The sequence below is a fragment of the Sinohyriopsis cumingii genome, chromosome 9 (assembly GCF_028554795.1).
Source record: "Sinohyriopsis cumingii isolate HCF-2022 chromosome 9, ASM2855479v2, whole genome shotgun sequence".
NCBI lineage: Eukaryota > Metazoa > Mollusca > Bivalvia > Unionida > Unionidae > Sinohyriopsis > Sinohyriopsis cumingii.
Window position 1 is genome coordinate 2166478 of NC_142969.1, and position 15883 is coordinate 2182360.

Sequence of the window (15883 nt, forward strand, 5' to 3'; positions counted from 1 at the left end):
CTATAAAATGCCACACTGCAGATATCGTAGCGATATGACTGGAAAATTGTTAAAGCTAAGTTAAAAATCCAAATCACACACACTCCTCTATAGCCAATATTTATACATTAGCATCCTTGTTTCTGATTTCATGTGTTCAGGCCCGGCCCTAGGGCAAGGCGAAGGATGCAGCCGCCTTGAGCACCGCGCTTTTAGGAAATCGACTCCGCAATGAAATTTATTTGCTTGGGGCGCCGCATGCTGTCTTGGGCCCCGCACATCCCAGGGCCGGGCCTGAGTGTCATCTTATTAAGGAACGGCTTGATAAATGTATTGACTTTCGTTTTTCCTAACTTCAGTCAAACGGATCTGCCATTAAAAATGTATATTTTTCTTTAAATTTCCAGAAATAACTTCGTCGCTTCTCTCATTGCTTTCTCCTCCCAATTTTATTTTATTTTGTTATTTTTAGTTTTATCTCTTTGTTCACTTCTTCATGTTTAGAATGTTTACTTTCTCCGTTTGTCATTTTGAGAATTTCCTTAATTGTCACATAAATGATAATACAATACCTTAATGTCAAAAGTATAACACTGACACGGTAGTTAAAGCAACTATTTGCATGTCCGTTTGCGCACTTCACCACAAACCATTGCAATAAGAACTTGAGACGATAATGATTGTTACCCGATACCAAACCATTGCCGAAGGAAAGCTTCTGGTGTCAAATTTGTGTCAAATGACTGTAAAGCAACATCTGTAATACGCTTTATTACCACACCGTGTCGCCCTCATAACAGCGTATTATATCAATAAATCCGATCTTTGCATCTATATATAATCCTGTCCGCGTGGCAATAGTATTTAACTTGGACCATAGAGAGGCGCGCTTCAAAGCGGATCTGCTCGCACATAAGGTAAGGACGGAGAATGATAAATCGATACGTTTGTAGTGCGCTTTCATCATTGATGGAGGAAAGCTGTAAATTCAATAAGCTGAGAATCGTCAGCGCTTGAAAAGGTGTCCTTCACTTGTAAAAGGCTTTTCAAGATAAGTTTACAATTAGTTTTCTCTGGGATGAAGAAATATTTTCTGGAATATACAATTGTGCGCATGCCATAAAGTAGGTGAAAACTTGCATCGTTTTCTGAGAAAGGCACCTCGATCTGCATTCCTGTATGGGATATCAGACTAGAAGTAAACTCCTTCCGTTCGACCACATTTTCAGAAGGAAAAATAAAACTCATTCCTGAATGTTTATTTTAGAATCGGATTAACATTGCTTCGTTAGTTTATTATGAAGATATGCTTTAAGTGGTGACGACATAAAGTACTTCGTTAAATTAAACCGTTTAGAACGAAGGATAATTATTCATTGTGGCTTGCAACTGGCCGGTGTTGCAAAGGAACAGGTACTCTCTCTCTCTCTCTCTCTCTCTCTCGCACACACACACATCCACCATATTGAAATTTCTCAAAGCTGCAGGTTATTTAAATCAATTTATGACAAAATTTATACATAAGTATGTTGAACAAGACTTCAAAATAAATGAATATTTTTTTGTGTTATAATTTGTCCCTATCCGGTCAGTATCATATATTGATATTAATAGACTTGCTAATATTGACAATTTGACCACAATTTACCCTGAAGTTTTATTTTGGCCTTGTCATTTGTTCGAATGGTTGCACAAAATATTTCAATATAAGTCTATTGTAAGGAGCCTTGTTAACGCAGTTGATGGCATCCTGGTGTCACTACTGTATGAAGCCGAGTTAACTCGGCGGTTGGATTGCGGAACTATTCTGCCCATAGCATCCCACAAACAATTCGGCCTTTAACGAACTCGAACTACCCAAATGGGCCAATTTACGTACTCGACCTTTCGGTCCACTGTCAAAATTGAAAAGACAAGGGTATTTATTGCTGTATTCATTTATTATTTCCGCTTTTTTATTCCAAGTGATAATCCTATCAAAATCGACACCTGTCGTTAAAAATGTAATCATTGATATCTTTCATTTTGAATATAAGCAATCAACATTTGTATTGAACCATTTAATATCACTGAAACTAGTTGTCATTCGATTTATAAAATAACAGACAAAAGGTTTGAACTATATTTAATCAAAAGTCATAATTTGAATTACGTTTTGATTTTTACAATCACTAGCAAACAATGACGGTGTATTTGTGAAATGATTGATTCTTTATGACGAATTATTAGATTTATGTAGCTGTGAAATGTGCTTTACTATAAGTTAGATGAAAGTTTTAACTGGTTGCTGTTAAACACTGAAAATAAAACAAAAATAACTAATCATGGAACTTATTACTATTTTCCTTTACAGTATATTCGGGTCTTGATGGTATTTGAACGTCATGGTCTCAACTAGTTCATGCAGAGCAATACGAGTACAACATTGTTAAATATTGATCAGTCCATTAAATTATCGGTCAATGTCCACAATAGTAATGTTGATGTAATATCCTTTGTCAACCGTATATTCATACTTTCTTTTAAATCTTTGCATGCATCATTCAGTGTGATCTATAATATCCAAGTACAAATCATGCAGGTCATATATATCCAAGTACAAACCATGCAGGTCATATATATCCAAGTACAAATCATGCAGGTCATATATATCCATGTACAAATCATGCAGGTCATATATATCCATGTACAAATCATGCAGGTCATATATTCCAAGTACAAATCATGCAGGTCATATATATCCATGTACAAACCATGCAGGTCATATATATCCATGTACAAATCATGCAGGTCATATATATCCAAGTACAAATCATGCAGGTCGTATATATCCATGTACAAATCATGCAGGTCATATATATCCATGTACAAATCATGCAGGTCATATATATCCAAGTACAAACCATGCAGGTCATATATATACATATATATATATATATATATATATATATATATATATATATATATATATATATATATATATATATATATATATATATATATATATATCCAAGTACAAACCATGCAGGTCATATATATCCATGTACAAATCATGCAGGTCATATATATCCAAGTACAAATCATGCAGGTCATATATATCCAAGTACAAATTATACAGGTCATATATATCCATGTACAAATCATGCAGGTCATATATATCCAAGTACAAACCATGCAGGTCATATATATCCAAGTGCAAATCATGCAGGTCATATATATCCATGTACAAATCATGCAGGTCATATATATCCATGTACAAATCATGCAGGTCATATATTCCAAGTACAAATCATGCAGGTCATATATATCCAAGTACAAACCATGCAGGTCATATATATATATCCAAGTACAAACCATGCAGGTCATATATATCCATGTACAAATCATGCAGGTCATATATATCCAAGTACAAATCATGCAGGTCATATATATCCATGTACAAATCATGCAGGTCATACAGGCATTCAGTACCGACATTTCTGTAATGGGCGTAAATCTCTAGAATTTAATTATGAACATCGTTAAAAGGATATTAATGAAATTTGTCTTTCGTAATTTGAATTTCCATCATTATGACACCCCCCTCTTTAAATGTTTTGTGTTAGTTAATAATAAACTTTAGCCCCCTCCCACTTCTTTTTCTGACATTAGTATTCAAATTCAGTCTTTGTAATACTACGACTCTATGGTATTAAACTAAGTAACATAAAAGAGCGAAAACAATGTTTTGCAAAATTCAACAATTTATTTCCCTAGAATACAAAAAAAGTAAAAATTAAAAAAATAAAAATTAACAGTTATGTATATTTGATTTAATTTATTTTTGATATAATTTAACTGTTTGTTAGTTAGTTTTCATTATTCCATTACGTGCTATTGTAATATAACTTTATTTACTGGATTTAATACTGTTTCAAATAGAGTTCAGTTCTGATTGACTTATTTATTTTTGACGTAAACGACTTTACAGAGACATTGTATCTAAGGCTGACTTAGTTCCTGACCTTGATCCAGAACCAGTAAGTGTTCTGGTAAACAACATTTTTTTTTTCATTTAAAAAAAATAAAAATCTTTCTTAGAGTAAAAACCATTGTATTCAGCTAAGGCCATATTGGGAGTACGTGATAAATAACTTGTTTATTGTTACAAACGTTTGGTTTTATCAGACGTATGAACTCTTGACCTCCATCCGGGAATCTGTTTTGCGTTGTAGTTAGACTTACTACTGATATTCATTTATGCCTTAACACTGGAGACGTCCATATGTTTTATGTCGTGTTCAGTTTGGGCTAATTATTTTATTTTATTTTCCCTGGAAACACTAGTGCTTTAAATTAATTCTTGGACAAGGACATTTATCGAAATTTGTACAGAATTAAAAAACTGAAATAATATTTTCTATGATTCAACAAGAGACTATTGACACTGTAGCACTTCACATGTTATAACAGACATCATCGTCTTCCGCTTTGGATTGCATCGGGATTCGAACTGATTTTCATTTAGGACTTTTTAATAATAGGACTTCTTTTTTTAATTCTTGGATAATTTCGGATTTGATTCGTAAAAACGTAAGTTCTTTTTCTCATTTTTACCTTGTTTGTATAGGGAAATAAACTATTTGTTAAATTTGACAAAGCTTGTTGTCTTCACTTTTTTCTTGTTACGTGTTGTAAGAGCCTAAACACGTAACACAGTATTGTGAAATCCTAAATAGTACTAAATGTTTTATTACAATTCCACATGTATGATGTTCCAACTGAATTCAAGTGGAATCGCAAACAATTTCCTATATTTAATGCGTTGATTTGCCTGTATTCTCGAATGTATTAATGTACCAGTGGCCTGGATTGGTGATATATTAAATCTATCACAATAATATAATTTAAAAAATGCCCTTGACTGAATTCACTATAATTTAAAATCAATGTTTCTGTCAAATAATATTATTGACGCGCAATTTGTATTTCCAGAGAATAATACTTTAAATAAATTCCACCCAAATAAAAATCGGGACACATCAAGGAGATTGTCTTTGCTTCAAGATGTTGAGCCAAAACTAAATAATCCCATTGCATGCAAGATCATACACCTCTCTACTTACCTATGTATTCTGTTGTTAACAGATTAAAGGTCACTGGTCAGGAACAGTATGAAATTGACTTTGGACAAGGTAAAATACACAATACAGGTTTACATAATATACAGCTATTAATAAGAGCGAACAAAGAATACAAATTAAATATACAAGTGGCCGAGTGGCCGAGTGGTCTAAAGTGCTCTGCCTTATGGGTCACTGCCATCTCACCTCTGTCTGAGTGGGTTCAAGTCTAGGATTCGGCCAATGTGGGTATGTGAGAAAGCTTGCCAGTAGCTTCTCTTGGGTCGGTGGTTCTTTCCGAGGTTTTCCCGGGTTCTTCCTCCACCATTTATACTGGCCGCCATGCATAGCGTATCGTGTGCTGAAAAATGGCGTTAAACCCCACAACAGCAACAACAACAAAGCAGTCAAATAACTGAAAACTGATTATTCCTCCAGGACTGGAAAACTCATTTAATTCTTTATAATTCTTCTTTACTGCCCTTAAAATTACATTATAAGGATTGTTCTTTTTTTTCTCGGGTCGCGTAGCAAACAATTTGAAGAGCGTTTATTTGTTCGGTTCATCCTTCAATGACCGTAAACAATTTTTTGGGTAAATCCTTAATATTTCTCTTATACACAAAAAATGCAAATCTGTTTGGAGGACCGACCGTGACAATTAATTAAAATTAGAATTAAATTTTTATGAGGCGAATCAGTAATAATCCCATTCAGGAATGGGTCGAGCGCTCGTCACCAGTGGTTGTCGTCCAGGTCCCTATGGTGTATGAAGATTGGTGCATTGCTTCCCGGTCTCACCTGTGCACGGAGACTTGCTAGCTCAGTGACTCGTCCAAGCTATTGAGATAACTCATTCTTTAATAGTTTTTGTAATTTGTTTTGTAAAACTTATGCAGTAAAATTCAACGTAATTTAAAGTGAGGTATACAATGAAAGTATACCCACTGATAAATTACCAAGCTAACTGATCTTTTGAAAAGTGTACAATTCCCTTTTTTAGTCAAATATAATCATATTTCCATTCCCATCCCAAATACTAGTAATATATTTTATTATGTACAATAAATATAACTTTATATAACATATTTGATAAATTGTCATAAACTTTACAACGTTCATCACATTGTCAAAAACTTTCTATATTTATCACAATGAAGTATCCAAGAATATTATGTTAATTTATTCAGATTTAGCTCAATACAACTTGTTACGCTTGTGAAGATCGAGACAGTCTGAAATGGGTATTCCAAAGCAGGTAAATGATTTGCATCAGATAAAAATACGTAAATATGATACCTTCCCGTCTATAAACAAGCATGCAAATGATTTCACACCAAACAAGACTTCCAATATGATATTACATCAAACAAAACTTCCAGTATGATTTCACACCAAATACAACTTTCAGTATACGATTTCACACCAAAACAAAACTTCCAGTATGATTTCTCACCAAACACAACTTCCAGTCCAGTATACGATTTCACACCAAAACAAAACTTCCAGTATGATTTCACACCAAACAAAACTTCCAGTATGATTTCAAACCAAACACAACTTCCAGTATGATTTCTCACCAAACACAACTTCCAGTCCAGTATACGATTTCACACCAAAACAAAACTTCCAGTATGATTTCAAACCAAACACAACTTACAGTATGATTTCTCACCAAACACAACTTCCAGTCCAGTATACGATTTCACACCAAAACAAAACTTCCAGTATGATTTCACACCAAACAAAACTTCCAGTATGATTTCACACCAAAACAAAACTTCCAGTATGATTTCAAACCAAACACAACTTCCAGTATGATTTCACACCAAAACAAAACTTCCAGTATGATTTCAAACCAAACAAAACTTCCAGTATGATTTCACACCAAAACAAAACTTCCAGTATGATTTCACACCAAAACAAAACTTCCAGTATGATTTCACACCAAACAAAACTTCCAGTATGATTTCAAACCAAACACAACTTCCAGTATGATTTCAAACCAAACACAACTTCCAGTATGATTTCAAACCAAACACAACTTCCAGTATGATTTCACACCAAACAAAACTTCCAGTATGATTTCACACCAAACAAAACTTCCAGTATGATTTCAAACCAAACACAACTTCCAGTATGATTTCAAACCAAACACAACTTCCAGTATGATTTCAAACCAAACACAACTTCCAGTATGATTTCACACCAAACAAAACTTCCAGTATGATTTCAAACCAAACAAAACTTCCAGTATGATTTCACACCAAAACAAAACTTCCAGTATGATTTCACACCAAAACAAAACTTCCAGTATGATTTCACACCAAACAAAACTTCCAGTATGATTTCAAACCAAACACAACTTCCAGTATGATTTCAAACCAAACAAAACTTCCAGTATGATTTCACACCAAAACAAAACTTCCAGTATGATTTCACACCAAAACAAAACTTCCAGTATGATTTCACACCAAACAAAACTTCCAGTATGATTTCAAACCAAACACAACTTCCAGTATGATTTCACACCAAAACAAAACTTCCAGTATGATTTCACACCAAACAAAACTTCCAGTATGATTTCAAACCAAACAAAACTTCCAGTATGATTTCACACCAAACACAACTTCCAGTATGATTTCACACCAAACACAACTTCCAGTATGATTTCACACCAAAACAAAACTTCCAGTATGATTTCACACCAAAACAAAACTTCCAGTATGATTTCAAACCAAACAAAACTTCCAGTATGATTTCAAACCAAACACAACTTCCAGTATGATTTCACACCAAACACAACTTCCAGTATGATTTCACACCAAACAAAACTTCCAGTATGATTTCACACCAAACAAAACTTCCAGTATGATTTCAAACCAAACACAACTTCCAGTATGATTTCAAACCAAAACACAACTTCCAGTATGATTTCACACCAAACAAAACTTCCAGTATGATTTCACACCAAACAAAACTTCCAGTATGATTTCAAACCAAACACAACTTCCAGTATGATTTCAAACCAAACACAACTTCCAGTATGATTTCAAACCAAACACAACTTCCAGTATGATTTCACACCAAACAAAACTTCCAGTATGATTTCACACCAAAAAAAAACTTCCAGTATGATTTCACACCAAAACAAAACTTCCAGTATGATTTCACACCAAACAAAACTTCCAGTATGATTTCAAACCAAACACAACTTCCAGTATGATTTCAAACCAAACAAAACTTCCAGTATGATTTCACACCAAAACAAAACTTCCAGTATGATTTCACACCAAAACAAAACTTCCAGTATGATTTCACACCAAACAAAACTTCCAGTATGATTTCAAACCAAACACAACTTCCAGTATGATTTCACACCAAAACAAAACTTCCAGTATGATTTCACACCAAACAAAACTTCCAGTATGATTTCAAACCAAACAAAACTTCCAGTATGATTTCACACCAAACACAACTTCCAGTATGATTTCACACCAAACACAACTTCCAGTATGATTTCACACCAAAACAAAACTTCCAGTATGATTTCACACCAAAACAAAACTTCCAGTATGATTTCAAACCAAACACAACTTCCAGTATGATTTCACACCAAAACAAAACTTCCAGTATGATTTCAAACCAAACACAACTTCCAGTATGATTTCAAATCAAACACAACTTCCAGTATGATTTAGCACTAAACAAGCTCAGATGTATGATTTTACACCAAACGATATCTGTCATAAACAGGATAAGGAAAGGCTTATGAAAATCAAGATTTTTTTCTGGTTTAGTGTAACCAAACAACAAAAGCCAGTGAAAACAATTATTATCTATTTTCTTTTATAAAAACTATGAATCAAACTTTCTCTCTTTATACCAGCTACATGAGCTAATCGGCTTCATTGATTTTGTCCGATTGAATTCGTTGTCGCGGTCAGATTTCTTTATCTTCAACTTAGGTCGCACTTTATTATATTGCTTGGTGATCAACTGGAATAATTAAAGAAACATCTTCCTATTGATTTTTCTTGTAAATGTTGTTGAAAATATTCTGCCTCCTTTCGAACGAAATAATATATGCTGTAATTTTTAATTCGAGACCACCGTTGTGAAGAATTTGGAAATCTCAACCCTGTTGCTTTATTTTATAATGGGAGCCCCAGTAGCTGTTTGTAGACCATTGTAGCTGTTGGCATAACATTCTACTCGTAATCCAAAAGGTTGCGGGTTCGATACCATCAGCTGCCTAAGTATGTCCTTGGGAAATACACCCTTTTCCCCATATTTGTCAGTATGATATAGTCAAATAAGTTCCTGAAAGTGCCGGTAAAATCCAACGAACCTGTTATTTTATTTAGTCATTTCTTGTATACACGAACTCCGTCAAACCTTGAAGCTTGCCATCAACACTCAGGTATATGTCGGTTCCAAGTACAAACAACGTAGGCCCTGCTAAATGTTAGTTAATGCACATACATCATGGTGTATGTTGTTTGTTTTGCTGTGTAGCTAACTACATGGACGGAGACCTGCCGGTTGGGTCCGACTTAAATGCGAATCTTATTATCGATATATGGCATTCGTGAATACAGAAGATCATCGCAAGCACAGTATTGTAAGCTTTCTAGATTGGCTGAGTTTGAAGGTGATAATGGCTTTTCTGTGGGACTGATATTTGTGTTCCAGTAATGCCAATCATACATGTGTTTGATATTTTGATTCGAGCTTTCGACAGTTTCAATTATTTGGGGTCGCTGATAAGAGAATGCTTTACACTGGAACTAAGCGCGTCGTAGAAGCCAAATCTATCTATCTATCTATCTATCTATCTATCTATCTATCTATCTATCTATCTATCTATCAGTCTGTCTCTCTTTGTTGGTTGGATTCGGGAAAAATTACGGGAAACTAATAACAAGAAAGAATCCATGTGCATTCGAGATCTTTATGAACAAAATAGACTTCACACCGACCGCTCCGGTGGCCTAGTGGTTAGAGCGTCCGCCTCGGATGCGAGAGGTCGCGGGTTCGAACCATGGCCATGTCATACCAAAGACTTATAAATAAATGGTAATAACAGCTGCCTCGCTAAGCGATGAGTATTAAGAAGTTAGTGTCAGGACTGGTCGGCCTGGTGTCAGGATAATGTGACTGGGTGGGACATCATGCTGCATGTCTGCGGCATGATGCCCCAATGCTACACCTCTCTATCAAGTGCCACACTACATACACCGAAGAGATAGGACTGAAAAATCCATATCACACACACACACACACACACACACACACACTTCACAGTACATGGATAAGCGTAAGAACTCTCAACAACAAAAAAAAACAACGACACTACTATATATATGATCAATTTACCAAACAAGGGTAAGAATGCAAATTAATCCATAGTCGGTTATGCAGTTTGCTATACGTCTGTTTAAAACAAAAGGTATAAAATGTATAGAAAAGTATATTTTTTTTAAAATATGCCATATCGGTTACACATTTTAAAAATTCCACAATAAATATTTAGAAATCATCGAATTTCTTGTTAGTTTCAGGTCATATATTATAATCATGTCGCGCTATGTTGATAAATGTATTCATTCTTAATTTGCATAATGTAATGTGGTGATGAATATTGGGTTATTGGTGAAGTTTTCTGTTGTACCACATATATTAAGATATTTGCTGTGTAACCTTAAGCAGCAAAGCGGTGGCTGGTAGGTAGATTTACGGCAGGTCATAACTTAGATTATTAAAAGAGGGTTCATATTCTTTGAATTTTTGGTTTTATTGGTCTTTTTGTTAGGTTCTTTATAGGAATTTATTTCCTTTACACATTGATGTTCGACAGTTACGTATTATTTGCATCTTATCAATGTCAAATCTTATTTTCATTTTTCATTTTTCATTTTTCAAAGGGTACCATAATCATGACTAAATCTGTATACCTACATTTGTAACCAAAGCATTCGGCCCATCTCAGCTACTTCTGGGAGACAAACATTTGCATTAGTTCTATTTTGGCTCCGTAAATTACGTAAGAATCAAACATTTTCTTTGCCGGACATTTCTTCTAAGAAAACAAAATAAAAAAGTAATATATTCGTAGCTCTGACATAGTTCGATCCACTAACAACTTCTCAATCAATCCTTATTTCGTGAAACAGCAAGGTAGTCCGAACAGTAGTATAAACTGTAATTAGAATGAATGTGGAATGTCATTTGGGACAAACGTAGTGCAAACTGTAATTAGAATGAACGTGGAGTGTCATTTGGGACACAGGTAGTGTAAACTGTAATTAGATAAAGAAATATAACGCGTTCAATACAAAAACGCTCACTTATGGAATTTAGTAACTTTATTCTATCGCTCTGTGTAAAGTAGTTTATATCGGCTTATGATAATTACTGGTCGATTCACCGTCTTTAAAATTATGACTATATACATTATAGTACGACTTATATGTCCCCAAGGAATGATATAGACGAACAGAATTAACCTTTTGGCATCTTTTGGAGTTTATGATTCAGCACATAGTACGGTCTGAAAGATCGTTGTCAACACTTGGCAGAAATATCGAATGGACTGCATTTTTGTTATGAAATCAATAATGCGTGTGTAACTAAACCATACAAAGAAAAGTGTTTATTCCAGTATATAAATCTATAACTTTTTAAAGGTTTGTTCATTTATCCATAAAATTTTAAGCTACCTACTTATTTAATTGCAAGAATTCTATATTTCAATAATTGCAAACAATTTTATTGGTGTTATTTCGTTTCTCGTTGTGTACAGGGAGGAAGACGTCATGCCTGTCCAGGACAGACAATATACGAAATAATAAAAACTGTGTAATGTATTTAAACGATGAAGGGTTGTGAAATTGATACACTGGTATATAGTTCTCTACTTGACCTAAGGTCGCAATTAGCATTTTCTAAATTAAAACATTACCTAATGGAAAATTAACCTTTTAGAATGACCCTCATGTTTACAAAACACAAACGTGGATTATGCATAATTCACTTAGGAAATACCAAAACTTTGACCCAAATAAACATATTAACTTCTACCATTAATAATTAATCTGATATTAACCCCATATACAGAGAGAATAATTTAGCTAGGCATTAGTTGTTCATAATGAATAAAATTAAAAAAATATCAATTTGGGTCAAGCAGAAATATACTAAATTTTGGATAAGTCAAGTCCAACATACAAGGTTACATTACCATAGCGTGTAATGAAATAAAAAAAAATAAAAAATAACTAACAGCCAATTAAATTATATATACATAACACTTACCCTCATAAAGAGAAAGAAAGATCTGCGCAAAAAAGCTTTCGTTTACTATAAGTCAAATATACATGTGGTTAAAAAGATACATAAGATGAAATCTAACGAATGACACAAAGTATACATGAATCAATATATTTCTATACATGTGAAAGTGCATCTGCTATGAAATCGTCTGTTCCCTTAACGTGCCTGATGTCAACATTATAGTCCTGCAACATCAAACTCTATTTTAATAATCTCTGCTTTTTGTTGTTATCTTGCCGATGAACGTAAGCGGGTTGTGATCACTAAACTCAGTAATCGGAGAACGAGTTGAACTAATGCTAATATTAAAGCCAAACATTCCTTCTCGATTGTGGAATAATTTCTCTGGTGCTTATTTAATTTCGTAGAGAAAAAAAACACACTGGATGATTTACACCATATTTATCTTCTTGAATCAATACGGCACCCAACACCAACATAACTTGCATCAACAGACAGTGTAAATGATTGACTGAAATTTGGAGCTCTAAGAACTGGTACACTCTTAAGTATGGCCTTTAACTTATCAATTAGCCTCCTGACATTTTTCAAACCAATGAAACTTGGTTTCTTGCTCAATAAATTCGTCAGGGGTTCAGCAATTATGGAGAATTTGGAACAAAATTTCCGATAGTGTCCAGTAATGCCCAAAACTTGCATCAGTTACTTTTTATTGATAGGCACAAGGAATTCAGAGACAGCCTTGACCTTAGCATTTATAAGTTTAACTTGTCCATGTCCCACGATATGTCCTAGAAATGTTACACTAGCACGGCAAAACTCACATTTGGATAAATTAATTGTCAAATTTGCATCAGTGAGTCTGTCAAAGAATCTCCGAATTGTTGCTAAATGATTTTGCATGTGTCGTTGTAAATGATGACATCATTGATGTAAGCATCATCATTATCTAGACCAGATGTAGCCATGTTCATTAAACGTTGAAAAGTACTATGCGAACCTTTTATCCCAAACGGCATCATTTTATATTGATAAAGTTCGTCTGGAGTCACGAATGCAGAAATTTCCTTTGCCCTTTCCGTCAGTGGAATTTTCCAAAATCCTTTCAGAAGATCAGATTTGGTGACATACTTTGCATTTCCAATTTTATGAATGCAATCATCATTTCTTGGTACTGGAAATGAATATGTTTTAGTCACAATGTTCACCTTTCTCTAATCAATGCACATACGGAAAGTATTATCTGTTTCGGAACAAGTATTCATGGTGCACTCTAGTCACTTTTACTCAGCTGTATGAGATCATTCTTCAGAAAATACTCAATTTCCTCTTTTCAAACATTCCTGTTTGAGAGGGTTCATCCTATACGGGTGTTGTTTCACAGGTGTGGAATTTACAATTTCAACGTCATGGTAGATTTCATTTGTTCTTTTAAGAACATCTGGCAATATGTGCTCATATTCAAGTAATAACTGGTTTAGTTCATTCTTTTCTTATTGCTACAGATGTGAAAGTTTCTGGTTCAGATTTTCCGTAATATCTAAATTTTGAAGATTTGTTTTCTCCAAATCAGTACAGTCAGATTGCATTCCATCGCTTAAATCCTCACTGTACCGGACAGGTACAACTAAACTGATTGCATGATTAACCTGGCTATCTCTATCAACGTACTCCTTTAACATATTTATATGGCAAAGTTGTTTTTGTTTTCGCCTTACAGGAGTATTGATGTTATAATTTCAATCATTTACTTTCTTTTCGACTGTGTAAGGACCATACTACTTAACCTGAAATGATTTTTGTGGCACAGGCCTGAAGAGGATTATGTGGTATGGGCAAGAGAGCTAGAACTCTATCATCAGGCTGAAAACTCCTTTCCGTTGTAATTTGCATACCCTAATTTCATTTTTGACTGAGCATAGTACATATTAGTTCTTGCAACCTCACAAGCTTTTGATAACTAATACTTAAATTTGGAAACATAATCGAGGATATAAATTTCGGTATCTTCATTAGAAAGAAGTTTTTCTTTTAACTACTTCAATGAACTACGCACATGTTGTTCAAAACCTAGTTCAAAGGGACTGAATCCTAAAGATTCTTGAACTGATTCCCTAACAGCAAACAATAGTAAATGAACGTTTTCATCCAAATCCTTACCAGTATCTAAACAATATGACCGAATAATAGTTTTCATAGTTTGATGAAATCTTTCTAAAGCCCCTTCGCTCTCAGGGTGATAGGCAAAAGACGAGAATTGTTGAATGCCTAATTCGTACATAACTTGCTGGAACATTCCAGGCATAAAATATGACCCTTGATCAGATTGGAGCCAAACTGAGTAAACTCTTTATCAAAGCCTTTACTATTGTTTGTTTTAGTTTTAATATTCCTCAACAAGTCTTGGTTTCCTAATTTGGTCTTAGGTAAGGGACCGACATAATCTACTATTATTCTGCTAAATGGTGTTTCAAATGCAGGACTAGGTCGCAGATGAGCCTTGGATATCTTCTGATTGTGTTTTTCTAGAAGTGATTCAAGAGCTTGTGATAAGTCTTTTCAATCCCTAAATGACCAGCCAAAGGAGTTATATAGGCCAGACTAAGTATATCCTGTCTGTAAGGTTTTGGAACTACTATCTGATAGGTGACGGACCGCTCATCACTAGCAGGTACCTCGCGTAGTCCACATTTTCGCACAAGTATCGCATTTTTAAAGAAATAACAAACAAGTACTTCTGTGGCTTCAGTTTCACCAATGGTCCTTTGAAACAAACAGAACATCTCATGATCTTCTTCCTGTTCGACTACAAGTGATTATCGTTTGTCACTCTGATTAAAATAAAGAGAATGAGTAGTTAAAAGAGGATCACTGTGACCCCTTTGACTGATCAAAAATAGAAGTGAAAGTGACATCAACAAAGTCCTGACCAATACATTTGTCAGCTAAAGGCTTACTTTCCTGATCAACATCATTCTCAAGGCTTTATTTACCATAGTTCTAGTAACTGCACAAGCTGGGAATAAATCAGGAATTTCATTTTCATATAGGATCAACGTTATAATCCAAACAAGGTTTGTCAGTGACAAGTGAATTAACCACATCCTTACCTCCAGCTAGGGCATTACACTAGACGAGTTAAGACTTCACTGTTCTGACTGTCATGTGTCCTGAGACTATGTCTGAAGACATATTTACACAATGGAAAGGAACATTGAAAATTCGATATGAAACTAAAATTTCCTTAACTCTAATTCCATCTTGTGTTTTCATTTCAATTATAAGCCTGATATAAATTTCCTAATCAAATCTAAAGCAATTTTATCCAATAAATTTTATTGTGGACCAAAATACGTTTTATTTCTCGCTTCGTCAAAGAAGCAGTCGCTTCCAAGACATCAAATTGTTTGGCAATCTGGAGTAATTCGTCCTTTTTAGAGGACACTAACCTTTCCTGATTAGGATTTAAAAGTTCTCCGCTTTAGATGGCATTGTGAAAACTTGTT

At 34.3% G+C, this 15883-nt stretch overlaps 1 protein-coding gene across 2 annotated transcripts in view; it reads left to right on the plus strand.

Moving 5' to 3' along the window:
- Positions 1-880: 880 nt before the first annotated feature.
- The window catches only part of LOC149791173 (dual 3',5'-cyclic-AMP and -GMP phosphodiesterase 11A-like), a 325685-nt gene continuing 310682 nt past the window's right edge, over positions 881-15883 (plus strand). For both annotated transcript variants that reach the window (XM_089969623.1, XM_089969625.1), the window contains exon 1: positions 881-1392. The gene's annotated coding sequence lies outside the window, so the exon portion shown is untranslated. The remainder of the gene's footprint in view (positions 1393-15883) is intronic.